This window comes from Hemiscyllium ocellatum, chromosome 37 (assembly GCF_020745735.1).
Source record: "Hemiscyllium ocellatum isolate sHemOce1 chromosome 37, sHemOce1.pat.X.cur, whole genome shotgun sequence".
NCBI classification, from domain to species: domain Eukaryota; kingdom Metazoa; phylum Chordata; class Chondrichthyes; order Orectolobiformes; family Hemiscylliidae; genus Hemiscyllium; species Hemiscyllium ocellatum.
In genome coordinates, this window is record NC_083437.1 from 16,942,797 (window position 1) to 16,958,206 (window position 15,410).

The 15,410-nt window shown below is 42.2% G+C and overlaps 1 protein-coding gene across 2 annotated transcripts in view; it reads left to right on the forward strand.

Moving 5' to 3' along the window:
• Nucleotides 1-4,419: 4,419 nt before the first annotated feature.
• Nucleotides 4,420-15,410, forward strand: part of LOC132833501 (zinc finger protein 362-like) — a 64,367-nt gene continuing 53,376 nt past the window's right edge. For both annotated transcript variants that reach the window (XM_060851831.1, XM_060851832.1), the window contains exon 1: nucleotides 4,420-4,550. The gene's annotated coding sequence lies outside the window, so the exon portion shown is untranslated. The remainder of the gene's footprint in view (nucleotides 4,551-15,410) is intronic.

Sequence of the window (15,410 nt, forward strand, 5' to 3'; positions counted from 1 at the left end):
CTCTCTGACTCTCCACAGATGCTGCCCACCCTGATGAGATTCTCTGGCACGTTCCGCTTTTATTTCATATCTCCAGCATCTGTTGTGTTTGACTTTCATTGAAATAATTCAGCTTAATGTGCTGGAAGCATGGCTCCAAATCATTTCATAGCAGCAGGTGGAATTTAAATGGAGTCGTTTAAATCTGAAGCAGAAAGCTAGCATCAGTAATGGTGACCATGAAAGTATAATTGATAGCGAGTTTTGAGAAGATTTATAGCTCAGGTTAAGGTTCTGAATGTAGGTTTGCTCACTAAGCTGGAAGGTTCATTTTCAGATGTTTCGTCACCATACTAGGTAACATCATTAGTGAGCCTCTGGATGAAGCACTGGTAGCATGGCCTTCTTTCTATTTATGTGTTTAGGTTTCCTTGGGCTGGTGACATCATTTCCCATGGTGACATCATTTCCAACGGTGACATCATTTCCGGTGGTGATCCCATTTCTGGTACTTTTTCCCAGTGAGTGGTAAATGGGATCCAAGCCAATGTGTTTGTTGATAGAGTTCCCGTTGGTATAATTGATTTTTCACTAATGTACACTAAGGAAGGAAATCTGCCATATATTCTGGTGATCTTGCTTAAATGTACCTCTAGTCACATAGCAATGTGGTTGACTCAGTGTCGTCTAGAATGGCTGAACAAACTAGTCTGCGTAATAATAAGGAGCAGGCAACATACATTAGTCTCACCTGTGACACCTCATGAAAAGATAGAAGCAAAACCTAAATATTTCTCTCTTACAATGCATGCCTTCACGTTTAAATCCCTCCATTGTCTCATTTGCATAGCTTTGTAACTTCTTCCAATTCTGCATTTCTTTGACTCTGTCCTTCTATGCACCCCAACATCCTTTCCCTCAACATTCTTATCTATAGATGCCCAGTGCGTCATTATTGGAATAGCCCCTCTGCTTTTGGCTCCTGTCAAACTCTCACCATTTTCCTCTGACAATGTTTATGGTCATCTATCTCCTTCTTTGGCACAATGTCAAGTCCTATCTGAAGCAAGCAAACTCAGCATGGCTTTATGAAGGGAAATCATGCCTAACATATTTATAGGAATTCTTTGAAGAGATAATAGACAGGATAGATAAAAGGGAATAGTTGATGTTATATATTTGGATTTTCAGAAGGTGTTTGATAAGCTATCACACATTAGAATAATTAATGAGATAAGAGTATGTTAGCAAGGATAGAGGATTGGCTAGCTAAAAGATGTTGTGACAAAGGGAGCATTTTCAGGATGGCCACAGTCACAAGTGTAGAATGCCACAGGGATCAGTGCTGGGATCACAATTATTGATGATATATATTAATGACATGGATGGTGTACTATGGCCAAGTTTGCGGATGTCAGAAAAATGGTGGGAAGGCAAGTTGTGGTGATAACAGAGTCTGCAGAGGGATATATGCAGATTAAGTGAGTGGGCAAAAACTTTGCAGATGGAATACAATGTGGGAAAATGTGTGTTTGTGCTCTTTATGTGATGAATAGAGGTGCTGAATATTATTTTAATGGACAAGGACTGCAGAAAGCTGTAATAGAGATGGATTAGGGAGTCCTTGTGTATAAATCTCAAAAACCTAGCTTACGGGTTCAGTTCAAGGGAAGGAAAATGGACTGTTGGCTTATCGAAATAGAATTAGAATTAGCCTTTCTTGTCATGTACTCTCGAATGAGTGCAGTGAAAAATTTGTAATATCGCCTCTCGGTGCCATCTTATTTACAGGGTACCTAGGCACAGGATACATAAATATTTGTTACAGTCTTGCGAGAATTATAAATAAAAGTTCAGCATTACAATAACAGATAAATAAGTTTTCTTTTAAAATTTACTAGCACGTTAGTCTTTTAACCAGGTCTGGGCTGGCTTTCAGACCAGTTGGGCCAAGCGTATAGGAGATACTGGGCATCAATACTAGAGGCCTTGCAGGTCTCCACTCCACTCGCCTCTGGGACTTGCTGGTGCCACGCCAGCCTGCCCTGGGCTTCACCTCCACTCACCCGAATGGACTCTCAAACTCTTAACATTTGCCTCTACCTGTGTTTTTGCTTTGTGCCACTGTCTACCTATTATTGACTTATTTAACTCTGTGATCTGCCTGTGTTGCTCGCAAGACAAAGCCTTTCACTGTGCCTCGGTACACGTGACAATACATTCAATTCAATTCAATTCGCCTGCTATTTCAAAGAGGATGGAGTAGAAAAATAGGAAAGCCTTGCTAAACTGTGCAAGGCATTAGTGAGTTCACATCTGGAATACAGTGAACAGTTTTGGTTCCCATGTTTTAAGTAAGATATATTCCCGATGCCCGAAATGTCGATTTTACTGCTCCTCGGTTGCTGCCTGAACTGCTGTGCTATTCCAACACCATTCTAATCTAGATATTGGAATCAGAGGCAATCCAGACAAGTTTCAAGAAGTTGATCCCAGGTATGGAGGGATTTTCGTATGAGGAGAGGTTGAATAGGTTGGGCCTGTACTCATTGGAATTGAGAAGAATGGGAGGCAATCTTATTGATTTGATTTGTTTTTTTTTGTTTTGATTATGGTTGTCACATGTACCGAGATACAGTGAAAAGTGTTTTTCTATGTGCTTTCCAGGCATATCATACAATACAAAGGGTATAAGGGTAGCAGAATAGAGTGCAGAATACAGTGTTACAGCTACAGAGAAGATGCATAGAGAGAGCTGAAAAATGTGTTGCTGGAAAAGCGCAGCAGGTCAGGCAGCATCCAAAGAGCAGGAGAATCGACGTTTCGGGCATGAGCCCTTCTTCAGGAATGAGGAAAGTGTGTCCAGCAGGCTAAGATAAAAGGTAGGGAGGAGAGACTTGGGGGAGGGGCATTGGAAATGCGATAGGTGGAGGGAGGTCATGGTGATGGTGATAGGCCAGAGTGAGGGTGGGTGCGGAGATGTCAGGAAGAAGATTGCAGGTTAGGAAGGCGGTGCTGAGTTTGAGGGATTTGACTGAGACAAGGTGGGGAGAGAGGAAATGAGGAAACTGGATGCAGGTTAGGAAGGCGGGTATAACATAGAGAGAGAGATCAACATTAACATTTGAGATATCTGACAAGATTCTTAGGGAACTTGACAGGGTAGGTGCAGAAGGTTGTTTCTCCCAGTGGGAGAGTCTGGGAGCAGAGGGTACAAACTCAGAGCAGGAGTTCACCCAGTTATGACAGAGACGAGGAGGAATTTCTTCTTTGACGGAGTAGTTAATCTGTGGAATTCTTTACTATAGAGGGATGTTGAAACGGAGTCATTAAGTTTATTCAAGGCTGAAGCCGACTTTTAATCAGGAGGGGAATCTTGGATAATGGGGAAAAGGCAGGAGTTGAAGAGTATCACATCAGCGAGGATCTCAGCGAATGGCAGATCAGACTTGGATTAAATGGCTTACTAATGCTCTTATGTCTTACTTTCATATGGGTTTACAACTGCGAAAGGGTTTTTGGGACTTATTTTAATTATGGTAAAGATGCGACATAAATGCAATCTGTTGTTGAAACCTGAGCCAAAATGTGGTGCTGACTATAAAGCAGAATATGAGTTGAAGACTTGACATGAGAAGTTTTAACACCCCAGAATTTACGGGTACAAAATATTGCAATCAATGTATCTACACTTAAATGTAGATATTTTAATAAATCATGCCAAGGTGCTTCAAAGATGTGTTTTGAACAGCTGGTCACATAAAAAGAGTGAGGGCAGATGGCCAAAGGTTTAGGATTGAAGATGCACCCTTAAGTAGCAAAGAGAGGTGGGAAAGGAAGAGATCAAACGTGGAAGTACCACAGCTCAGGGGCCTCAGCAAGTGAGGTGCAGCACTGCTGAAGTGACCACAGTTAGAGGAGCTCACAGCTAGGGCTGGAGAAGGTTGCAGGGAGATGGAACTGGAAAACAAGGACGAGAGCTTCAAAAGCAAAGATGCTCCTCAACAAAAGCACTGTGAAATGAGATAAAAACACAGCAAGATCAATTTATTTTTTTAAAAAAGATGCAGGACTGTAGGAATGTGCCTCAAGCGGTGGCTCAAAACAGACGGAGCTCATCTCGCACAAAGCGACTAATATTTAATTCCAGTGAACCGAATATCAGGAATGGGGCGTTCAATCCGCCAGAGCCTATACTGCTTTTACGCCCATTGCTGGAGACGAATTTCCAGGGATCTCATTCCCTGCAGCTTATAGACTCCGCCAGTCCCCATCGTGGAAGTGCAATTTCTTAAAAAAAGAGAGATGGGTGGAAATGCCTTTTTAAAAAATTTTTCTGCAGCTGGGCATGGCATCCTAGGGCTGTGTGAGTCAGTAAAATAGGCTGCAAATAATAAGCTGGTTTCTCCAGCCCCAGACCCCCTCACTGCCTGCAGTAACCAGAAGTGAATAGCAGGCGACCCGGAAGATGAGATCTGCCTGAAACAAGCCCGAAGATCATCGCAACCCTTTTATTTTTTTTATAAACCAAGTTTTTTTTAAATTAAAAAAAAGACCCCTTTGCAAGCAAGGTCTGTATGCAATGCTCTGATTTCAAAACTGGGTTGGCTGCATTCAATGCAAAAGGCGCTTGTGGTGCAAGGATGGTGGGGAGGGGGGGGGGCGGATTGAAGGCGAGACGAACCTTTTTTTTGCTCTGTGCAAAGTGGTTTCCTAATGCATTTTCAGATCTTTGGGTTTTGCATTCAAATGCGATGCAAGGCATGCGTGTTCTAGGAAGTGTTGAAGCGTCTGAATTTTTTTTAAAAAGAGTGTGTGTGCCGGGCAATTCAAACCCTCGGCAATTCTTAAATCGCACGTAAACAATGAATCATCAAGACATGCAAATGTGATTTCAGATCTGAGCTTCTTTTTCTCTCTCTCTCTCTCTGTCTCATTACTTTGGGACCTGCAAAATATGGCGACTCTATGTCCTTTTTAAATAAAAAAACACCGGCTGCCATTTTTGTTTTTTTTCTTCTTTTGTCGCTTTTTTTAAAAAAAGAATTTCTTTTTGCCCCCCCAAAAAAGTTTTATTTTTACCCCGCAGACGGCCTGAGAATGCAGGAGAGGCTGAGCACAGACACAAGGGGGTATTTGCACCACCCTCTGCAATATCAGAAAGCCCCACATTTCTTTTTGTGATCGCATGCAAAGTTCCTGCAACAAATGCATCTCGTTTTAATTTCTTGAAGATTTTTTTTGTTTCTCCCTCAACAACCCCCCCCCCCCCCCCCCCCCCACTTCCCAAACAATTGCAAATCCTTTAATGGAGAGCGAAACAGATCTAATGCATTTTAGCGCCTTTTCAGAATTTCACAAAAAAGAAATTTGATACTTTGGGATGGAACTGTTACTGATGGGATTTGTAACAAGTTTCTATATAGTTTTAGGGTTGAAATGGAAGATATGCCCTGAAAGATTCGAGTTCCTTTATCGTTTTAAGATTGAAATGGAAACCTTGTTCTGAAAGATTCAAGTTTTTTAAATGTTATTTTTCTCTAGGCCTGTGCTAAAAAGTTTTGTATTGAGTGAACAAGATGTTTTAATTTTTATTCAACATTGACGAATGCCTCTTTTTTTAAAACAAAAGTGAAAATGTGACTTTTAAATCTGTTCATCTTAATGATTAATGTGAGATTAATTTCTGTAAAGTATTATTATCGGGATTAGTGTGGAAAATGCAACTGTTAGGAATATCTCTCGAGTTGGGAGGGGGAATGGTACTTGGCAGAATTTTTTAAATAAAAAATGTGATGATAAAGTTGCTGATTTTGGAACTGCCCTGACATAGGGATGTTATTTGATGTTGTAGTTGTTGATTGATTCACTAAGTGATGGAAGAAATCGGTTCTGCCTGTGTTGGACGAGTGGCTCCAAGGTGTCCTCCCACAGCTATCCCATTCATCCGCAGGAGAGTTTTGTAGAACCACTTGGGGAGTCTGACTGTAGGTGCCTTACAGGGCTGGCCACACAGTCTGTCTGACTGACTGAGGAGATTGTGAAGTTCTTCCTTCCTGGTTTTGGGTGATCCTGGATCCATAATTCAAAATGACAATTCTCAATGGGGAGCAGGTTGTCAGTTTGGAGCCTACAGAGATGACCAACCTAGATGGTCAGCTAAGTGGTCAGTTTTGCATCCAGACAGGTGATCCTAGGTATGTTGGCAGGGCATGCAGTCAGTTTTGGTGTCTGGGTGGATCACCTCAGGCCAAGTTGTGTTGTGACCTGCTGGTTAGTTTCTAAACTGACATGAGGTATCTAATCGTAACTCATTGAGGTATTGACGCTGATTTCACTTTTCTGGAGACTTCCTGCGGTGTGTGATGGAGTTGGGCCAACTGTGCAGAATATTTAAGAGAAAGTGCAGTGGACTTTCAGCATTGCCAGTTTATTGACTCCTCTCTGTTAGAAATGTCTTGCAGTGATTCCGAGAAACAATATCAAAGTTAACTGTGGCCTTGGGATCAGGCCAAACTGATGAAAAGATTTTATTATTTTCTGTAGCCGTACATGGAATTGAAACTGTTTGTCTGATCTCCTGTGGTTTATCTGGGGTTTCATGCACCTCTGGAGGACCAGCTTTCACAACTTTAGTCTTTGATGGTGTTAACTGTGTAAGTTAACACAATTGGTCATTCTTTCAGTGTGAAGTTAATAGTCCATACAAGATAGGAACAGAAGGAGGCCATTCGACCCATTAAGTCTACTGTGCCATTCAATGAGATCACAGCCAATTTGATAATTCTCAACTCCCCTTTCCAGTATTTTCCCCCAAAACCCTTGGTTCCCTTACTGATTTAAAAGCTGTCCATGTCAGCCTTGAATATATTTTAATCCCCAGCTTCTGTTGCCGTCTTTGGTAAAGAAGTCTTCAGATTGTCCACCCTCTGAGAGAAGAAATTCCTCTTCATCTCCATGTAACCCCTTATTGTGAGATTATGCCGTCTGGTCCTAGACTTTCCCACAAAGGGAATCAATCTGCATCTACCCTGCCAAGCCTCCTAAGATTCTTTTACGACTCAAGAAAGTCAACTCTCAATTCTTATAAACATCGATGGGTGCAGGTCCACCCTACTCAATCTTTCTTCAAAAGACAATCCTTCCATACTCGAGATCAACGTTGTGAACCTTTTCATACTCCCATGCTAGTGTATCCTTCATTAAACAAAGGGAGCAAAATTGTTGACATTAAATAGGGTATAATCTAAATAATGTTGTGTAGTTTTAGCAAAATCGCCCTATTATAATCTATTCCTTTCAAAATAAAAGCAAACAGGCTCTTTGTCTTTCCTACTCCCTCCTGACTTGATGGTGGGTTTTTGTGATTTATGCAACAGACCTCAAAATCACTCAGCACTTCAAATTTTTCTGTTTTTTATTCAGCTCCTCTACTCTTGTCAAAGTGCACGATGTCACATTGTATTCCATCTGCCAAATTAGTGCCTACTCACTTAAACTGTTTATAGCCCTCTATATCCTCCTTGTCTTCCCACCTATTTTTGCGTTATCTGCAGACTTGGCTTTAGTACATTCATTTCCATCATCCAAGTTATTAATATATGTTGTAAATAATTATGGCCACAACACTGACCCTTGTGGCACTCCAATAGTCACAGGTTGCCATTTTGAAAATTCATCCCTTATCCCAACACTCTGTTTTCTGTTAGTTAGCCTGTCCTCTGTCCATACTAAAATATTACCCCCAATGCCATGCTACTTATTCAGTAGCATTATGTGTGGTACTTTATTGAAGGCTTCTTATAAACCAAATGTACAAGCGAATCGGTTCATTTCTGCTTCAGTCTAACGTATAAAATGATTTTAAAAGAAAAGTAATGTCAAACGAAAAGTAGTCCTTGTAAATAAGCAGGCTATTGTAGGCTGGAGACATCTACACTCTGAGCCCAGCCCTCCTTTTATGATTTGATTTATTTATTGTCATGTGAATCTTGTCATAAAATGCAGTGAGAAGCGTTGGAAAGTGTTGCCTCTCTTCTGCGCCATCTTAAAAACACAGAAAAAAGAGCAACACTTAGAATATAAAGACAGGAAATGAAGAAATAAAGAAGGTATCCACATTTACAGTCCTTGTTTGATTTGATAAAAGGATGTCCAGTGTACAGTTTTATTTTGGTCAGACTTGTCCATTTGGCAACGGAGATATGTGCGAACATATCACTTTGGCTAAATCAAACTCACTTAATTTGTTTTCAAGTTTATCTGCTAAACGTATTTTAAAAGGAGTAGCTAGGTAGCAAAAACTGAGCACTGAAACACCATGCCTCAGTGATCAGACACCCAACCAAAAAGACTTATAAGGTTAACACTAGTGAGGTCCAAGCTCTTAAATGACTTATTTAACAGAGGCTAAGGCGCGATGGGCTGAAAGGCCTGTCTTTGTGCTGTAACAATTCAGTGATACTGAATCAGCTGGAAGAGTCAAAGAACAGAGTAGAACAGACAAAAAGTAAATTTAAAGCTGATGCCTGTCAGTTCTTCAGGTGAAGAGTGATAAACACATAAAATAAGATTGGGCAGTAGTAATGATATGAAAGACCTTGAATATTTGCATAAATTTTGTGATATCAGGTTAAAATTTTGGGAATGAGTACAAAAAGTTTATTGGAGTCGTGGAGACATAACAGCATGGAAACAAACCCTTCAGTCCAACTCATCCACACCAACCAGAAGTCCTAAATTAATCTAGTGCCATTTGCCACTGTTTTGGCCCATATCCCTCTAAACTCTTCCTACTCGTGTACCAATCCAGATGCTTTTTAAATGTTGTAATTGTCCCAACCTTTACCACTTCCTCTGGCAGCTCATTCCATACACGCACCACCACCCTCTGACTGAAAAGGTTGTCCCTTTTATATCTTTCCCCTCTCACCCTAAACCTATGCCCTCTCCTTTTGGACTCCCCCACCCTGGGGAAAAGACCTTGTCTATTTACCCTATCCGTGCCCCTTGTGATTCTATAAATCTCTATAAGGTCACCCCTCAGCCTCCGACACTCCTGGGAGAACAGCCCCAGCCTATTCAGCCTCTTCCTCACAGCTCAAACCCACCGCCCCGGCAACATCCTTGTAAATCTTTTCTGAACATTTTTAAGTTTAACAACACCTTTTCTATTGCAGAGAGACCAGAACTGCACACAATATTCCAAAAGAGGTTGAACCAATGTAATGTACAGCCGCAACATGACCTCCCAATTCCTATACTCAATGCTCTGACCAATGAAGGCAAATGCCTGTTTTACCTGAGACTTCACTTTCAATGAACTATAACCCTGCACCCCAACTTTGTTTGGCCACACTCCTCCAGGACCTTACCATTATGCGTATAACTCCTACCCAGATTTGCCTTACCAAAATGCAGCACCTCATTTATCTAAATTAAACTCCCTCTGCCATTTCTCAGCCAATTGGCCCACCTGATCAAGATCCTGTTGTACTCTGAGATAATCTTCTTTGCTGTCCACTACACCTCCAACTTTGATGTCATCTGTAAATTTACCAACCATTTGTCCTATATTCATATCCAAATCATTTATATAAATGGTGAAAAGCAGTAGACCCAGTACTGATCCTTGTGGCACACCATTGATCACAGGCCTCCAGTCTAAAAAGCAACCCTGTATCACCATCCTATCTCTGCTACCTTTGAGCCAATTTTGTATCCAAATGGCTAGTTCTGTCTGTACTCCATGTGATCTAACCTTGCTAACCAGTCTACCATACAGGACCTTGTCGAACGCCTTGCTGAAGTCCATACCGATCACGTCCACCATTCTGCCTTCATTAGGGTCACTTCTTTGTCACTTCTTCAAAAATACTCAAGCAAGTTAGTGAGACATGATTTCCCACGCACAAAGCCATGTTGACTCTCCCTAATCAGTTCTTGCCTTTCCAAATACGTGCAAATCTTATCCATTATAATCCCCTCCAACAACTCACCCACTACTGACATCAGGCTGACTAGTCTAAAGCTCCCTGGCTTATCCTTATCACCTTTCTTTAAATAATGGCACCACATTAACCAACCTCCAGTCTTCTGGCACCTCACCCATGGCTATTGATGATACATGGATCTCAGCAATCATTTCCCTAGCTTCCCACAAAGTTCTAGGGTGCACCTGATCATGTCCTGGGGATTTATCCACCTTTATGCGTTTTAAGATGTCAAATACCACCACTTCTATGGTATGGAAATTTTTCAAGTTGTCGCTATTTATTTCCCCATGTTCTTTATCTTTCACATCCTCCTTCTCCAGAATGAACATTGATACAAAATGCTCATTTAATATTGCCCCCAACTCCTGCAGTACCACGCATAAGCATCCTTGTTGATCTTTAAGGGGCTCTATTCTCTCCCTAGTTACTCTTTTGTCCTTAATGTGTTTGTAGAATCTCTTTGGGTTTTCCTTAACCCTATTTGCCAATGCTATCTCATATTACCTTTTTGCCCTCCTGATTTCCCTCTGGCATATATTCCTACTGCTGGGAATTCACTCAATCCCTGCTGTCTATACTTGATATATGTCTCCATTTTCTTGACCAGGGCCTCAATTTCTCTAGTTATCCAGCATTTCCTACACCTACCAGCCTTGCCCTGTCTCTGGTCTCTCAGTATCTCATTTTTTAAATGCTTCCCACTTTCCAGCCATCCCTTTACCTGCAAATGGCTGCCCCCTGCCAACTTATGAAAGTTTTTGCTTCATACTGTCAAAATTGGCCTTACTTCAATTTAGAACTTTAACTTTTAGATCAGGTCTATCCTTTTCCATAAGTATTTGAAAACTAATAGAATTTTATGATCACTAGCCCCAAAGTGCTCCCCAACTGATACCTCAGTCACTTGTCCTGTCTTATTTCTCTTCTCTATTAGATAACCGGTGGCACAGTGGTTAGCACTGCTGCCTCACAGCGCCTGTAGACCCGGGTTCAATTCCCGACTCAGGCGACTGACTGTGTGGAGTTTGCACATTCTCCCCGTGTCTGCGTGGGTTTCCTCCGGGTGCTCCGGTTTCCTCCCACAGTCACAAAGATGTGCGGGTCAGGTGAATTGGCCAAGCTAAATTGCCCGTAGTGTTAGGTAAGGGGTAAATGTAGGGGTATGGGTGGGTTGCGCTTCGGCGGGTCGGTGTGGACTTGTTGGGCCGAAGGGCCTGTTTCCACACTGTAAGTCTAATCTAAAAATCTAAAAAATACACACTTAGCAGGTTCCTCTCCATCCAACTCCTTGCACTATGGCAGTCCCAGTCTATGTCTGGAAAGTTAACATTTCCTACCATTACAACTTTATTATTCTTGCAGATAACTGAGATCTCCTTACAAAAACAAGTTTGTTTCTCAATTTCCTGCTGACTAGTGGGTGGGGGTCTAAAGTACAATCCCAATGATGTGACCATCCCTTTCTTATTTCTCAGTTCGACCCAAATAACTTCCCTGGATGTACTCCTCGGAATATCCTCCCTAAATAGACCCATAATATTATCCTAATCAAAACTGCCACTCCCCCTTCCTCTCTTAGCCCCCTTTACATCCAATAGCATCTATGCCCTGTAACATTAAGCTGCTGGTTCTGTCCATCACTGAGCCATGTTTCTGTAATAACAATGGATACCCCGGTCCTTTGTTTTCAACCATGCCTTGAGTTCATCTGCCTTACCTGTCAGGCCTCTTGTATTGAAATAAATGCAGTTTAATTTATCCGTCCTACCTCGTTCTCTGCCTTGCTCCTCCCTCAGATTAGAGTACAACAGGTGTTTCGGAAGCACTAGCTTTCAGAGCACTGCTCCTTCATCAGATGGTTGTGGAGCAGGACCAAACGATACAGAATTAATAGCAAAAGATTACAGTGTTATGCAACTGAAATGATATATTGAACAAATCTAGATTGCTGTTAAGCCTTTCATCTTTTAGAATGGGTCGCAGGTTTCGGTTCATTATTATGTAAATCCTGGAACTTCTTTTAATTCACATTCTCGAGATAACTTATGGTTTTATAAAAACAGTGACATCTCAGCTCAGACAATGCTTTAAAGGTGTGAGGTTAGAGTCTGTCTGTATCCCAGTCTTGAGTCAGACCGGTTCTATTTCCAAAGTGGGACTTATAAAATATTACATGGATTGCCTACCTGCAGATGTGTGCTTTTTGAGAAAAATATCTGCAAATGTAATTCTGCAAATGTAAAATCACTTATATGTGTGCACGCGCATGAGAGAGAGAGTGTGTGTGTGTATGCTTGTGTGTGAGAGAGTGTATAGTGTAGTGGAGTCACCTGCCGTGTGACATGAACCCAAGATCCTGGTTGAGGCCATACTCATGGGTACCGAACTTGGCTATCAGCCTCTGCTCAGCCACTCTGCAATGTTGCGTACCTCGAAGTCCACCTTGGAGGACGGTCACCTGAAGATCCGATGTCAAATGTCCCTGATTGCTGAAGTGTTCTGTTGATTGGTGCGGGGTGTCCATTCATCTGTTGTTGTAGCGTCTGCTGGGTTTTGCCAATGTACCATGCCTTGGGGCATCCTTACTTGCAACGTATGAGATAGACAACGTTGCCGAGTCACATGAATACCTGTTGCACACATGGTTGGTGGTGTCCCCATGTGTAATGGTGGCATCTGTGTCGAACTCTGACTCGTCTTGCAGTGGTTGCCATGACAGGGTTGTATGGTGTTGTGGTCAATGTCATCCTGTGGGCTGGACAGTTTGCTGCGAACAATGATTTGTTTAAGGTTTGGTGGTTGTTTAAAGCTGAAAAGTGAAGGTGTGAAAAAGGTCTTGGTGAGGTGCTTCATCCTCATTGACAATGTTTTGCAGGCTGTGAAGAACATGTCTTAGTTTCTCCCCTCCTGGGAAGTACTAAGCAATGAAGGGTACCCTATCGGTTGCATCCTGTGTCTGACTCCTGAGGTGGTCATTACGGTTTCTCGCTGTGGCACTCTGGAACTGGCAATCGATGAGTTGAGCATTTACCCTGTTCATGTGAGGTCATCCTTGAGCATCTTCAAGTGTCTGTCACATTCCTCCTCATCTGAACGGATCTTGTATATGCTTGGGCTTGTCCGTATGGGATGGTTGTTTTAATATGTTTAGGGTGGAAGCTAGAGATGTGCAGCATCTGCACCCATATGGACAAGCCCTACACATGTATAGGATCTGTTCAGATGAGGAGGAACGTGACGGACACTTGAAGGTGCTCAAGGATGACCTCACATGAACAGGGTACAATGCTCAACTCATTGATTGCCAGTTCCAGAGTGCCACAGCAAGAAACCGTAATGACTTCCTCAGGAGTCAGACACTGGATGCAACCGATAGCATACCCTTCATTGCTCAGTACTTCCCAGGAGGGGAGAAACTAAGCCATGTTCTTCGCAGTCTGCAACACATTGTCCATGAGGATGAGCACCTCGCCAAGACATTCCCTATGCCTCTCCTTATCACCTTTAAACAACCACCAAACCTTAAACAAATCATTGTTTGCAGCAAACTGCCCAGCCTTCAGGATGACATTGACCACAACACCCTACAACCGATGTCATCACAGCCACAGCGAGACGTGTCAGAGTGTCAACACGGATACCACTATTACACGTGGGACATCACCCACCATGTATGCAATAGGTACTCAGGTGACTCGGCCAACGTTGTCTATCTCATACATTGCAACAAGAATGCCCCCGAAGCATGGTACATTGGTGTAATACAGCAGATGCTACGACAGCAGATGAATGGATACACGCAACAATCAACAGACAGAGTTATTCCCTCCCAGTTGAGTAACACTTCAGTGGTCAGGGACATTCGGCCTTGGATCTTTGGATGACCATCCTCCAAGGTGGACTTCGGGATACGCAACAATGCAGAGGTGGCTGAGCAGAGGCTGATAACCAAGTTCGGTACGCATGAGGATGGCCTCAACTGGGACCTTGGGTTCATATCGCACTACAGGCGACCCTGCTACACTGTACACTCTCTCACACATACACACACACTCGTACATACTCACACACTCACGCAGACCCTCTCTCATACACATGCTGTCTCTCACATACACACCCATGCACCCCCATGCACACACCCTCTCACAGGCATATTTTCCATCACACTCGCACTTTACTGAGCATCCACACACGCAAACACACTCTCTCTCATGTGTACTCACACTCTCACGCATGCACTCACTCTCACTCTCACTCTCTCTCTCTCTCTCTCTCTCTCTCTCTCTCATGCATGCACACACACACACATATATACAAGTCTATGGGGTGAATTTACATTTGCAGAATTGTATTTGCAGGTACATTCTATTTTGCTCAAAAAGCACACAATCTGCAGACAGTCAATCCATTTAATATTTTAAAAATTCCACTTTGGAAATAGAATCAGTCTGACTCAGGATTGGGATACAGACTCTAACTTAACACCTTCAATGCATTGTTTGAACTGAGATGTCACCTTTTTTTTAAATAAAACCTTAAGTTGTCTCGAGAATGTGACTTGAAAGAAATTCTGGGATTTACATATTAATAAACCAAAAACCTGCAACCCATTCTAAAAGATGAAAGACTTAACAGCAATCTAGGTTTGTTCAATATATCATTTCAGTTGCATGACACTGTAATCTTTTGGGATAAATTCTGTGTCTTATGGTCCTGCTCCACAACCACCTGATGAAGGAGCAGTGCTCAAGCATATTGATGTCTATAACAGGAAACCTTCATGATTAATCACTGCCCAAAGGAAGAGATTTTTAAAAATAAGTTAAATGTTAAAAGGCTGTCTAAATGGCACAAATGAAATTGCTTTACATCAATTTCACTCACGGAATGAAGTTCAGACACAAAGTTAGCCACCTCCAAAAAAGGCAAAGTTAAAAATTACACATCATCAGAGTATAGTCCAACAGATTTAATTGGAAGCGCATAAAAGCTAGTGCTTCCAAATAAACCTGTTGGACTATAACCTAATATTGTGTGATTTTTAAAAACTTTATCCATCCCAGTCCAAAACTGGCTCCTCCACATCATTGTTCCTGCCTGCCTTGACTATTTAACTGGACCAACCTCAGACTTGCCTCTTTTCTCACTATCTCTTTGGGTCCGACCCTCTCCCCCACCATTATTACTTTAAAGCCTCCCGAGAAGCACTAGCAAATCTCCCGCCAGTATGTTAGGCCCCTTCCAATTCACATGCAACCAGTCCTTTTTATACAGGTCACGTCTACCCCAGAATAAATTCCAATAATCCAAAAATGTGAATCTTTCTTCCTTGTACCAACTCCACAGCTGCGCATTTGTCTGCTTTAGCCTTCTATTCCTACCCTCACTAGCGCGTAGCCCTGGGAGAATGGATTTAGCCCCCCATTCTAATGTCTC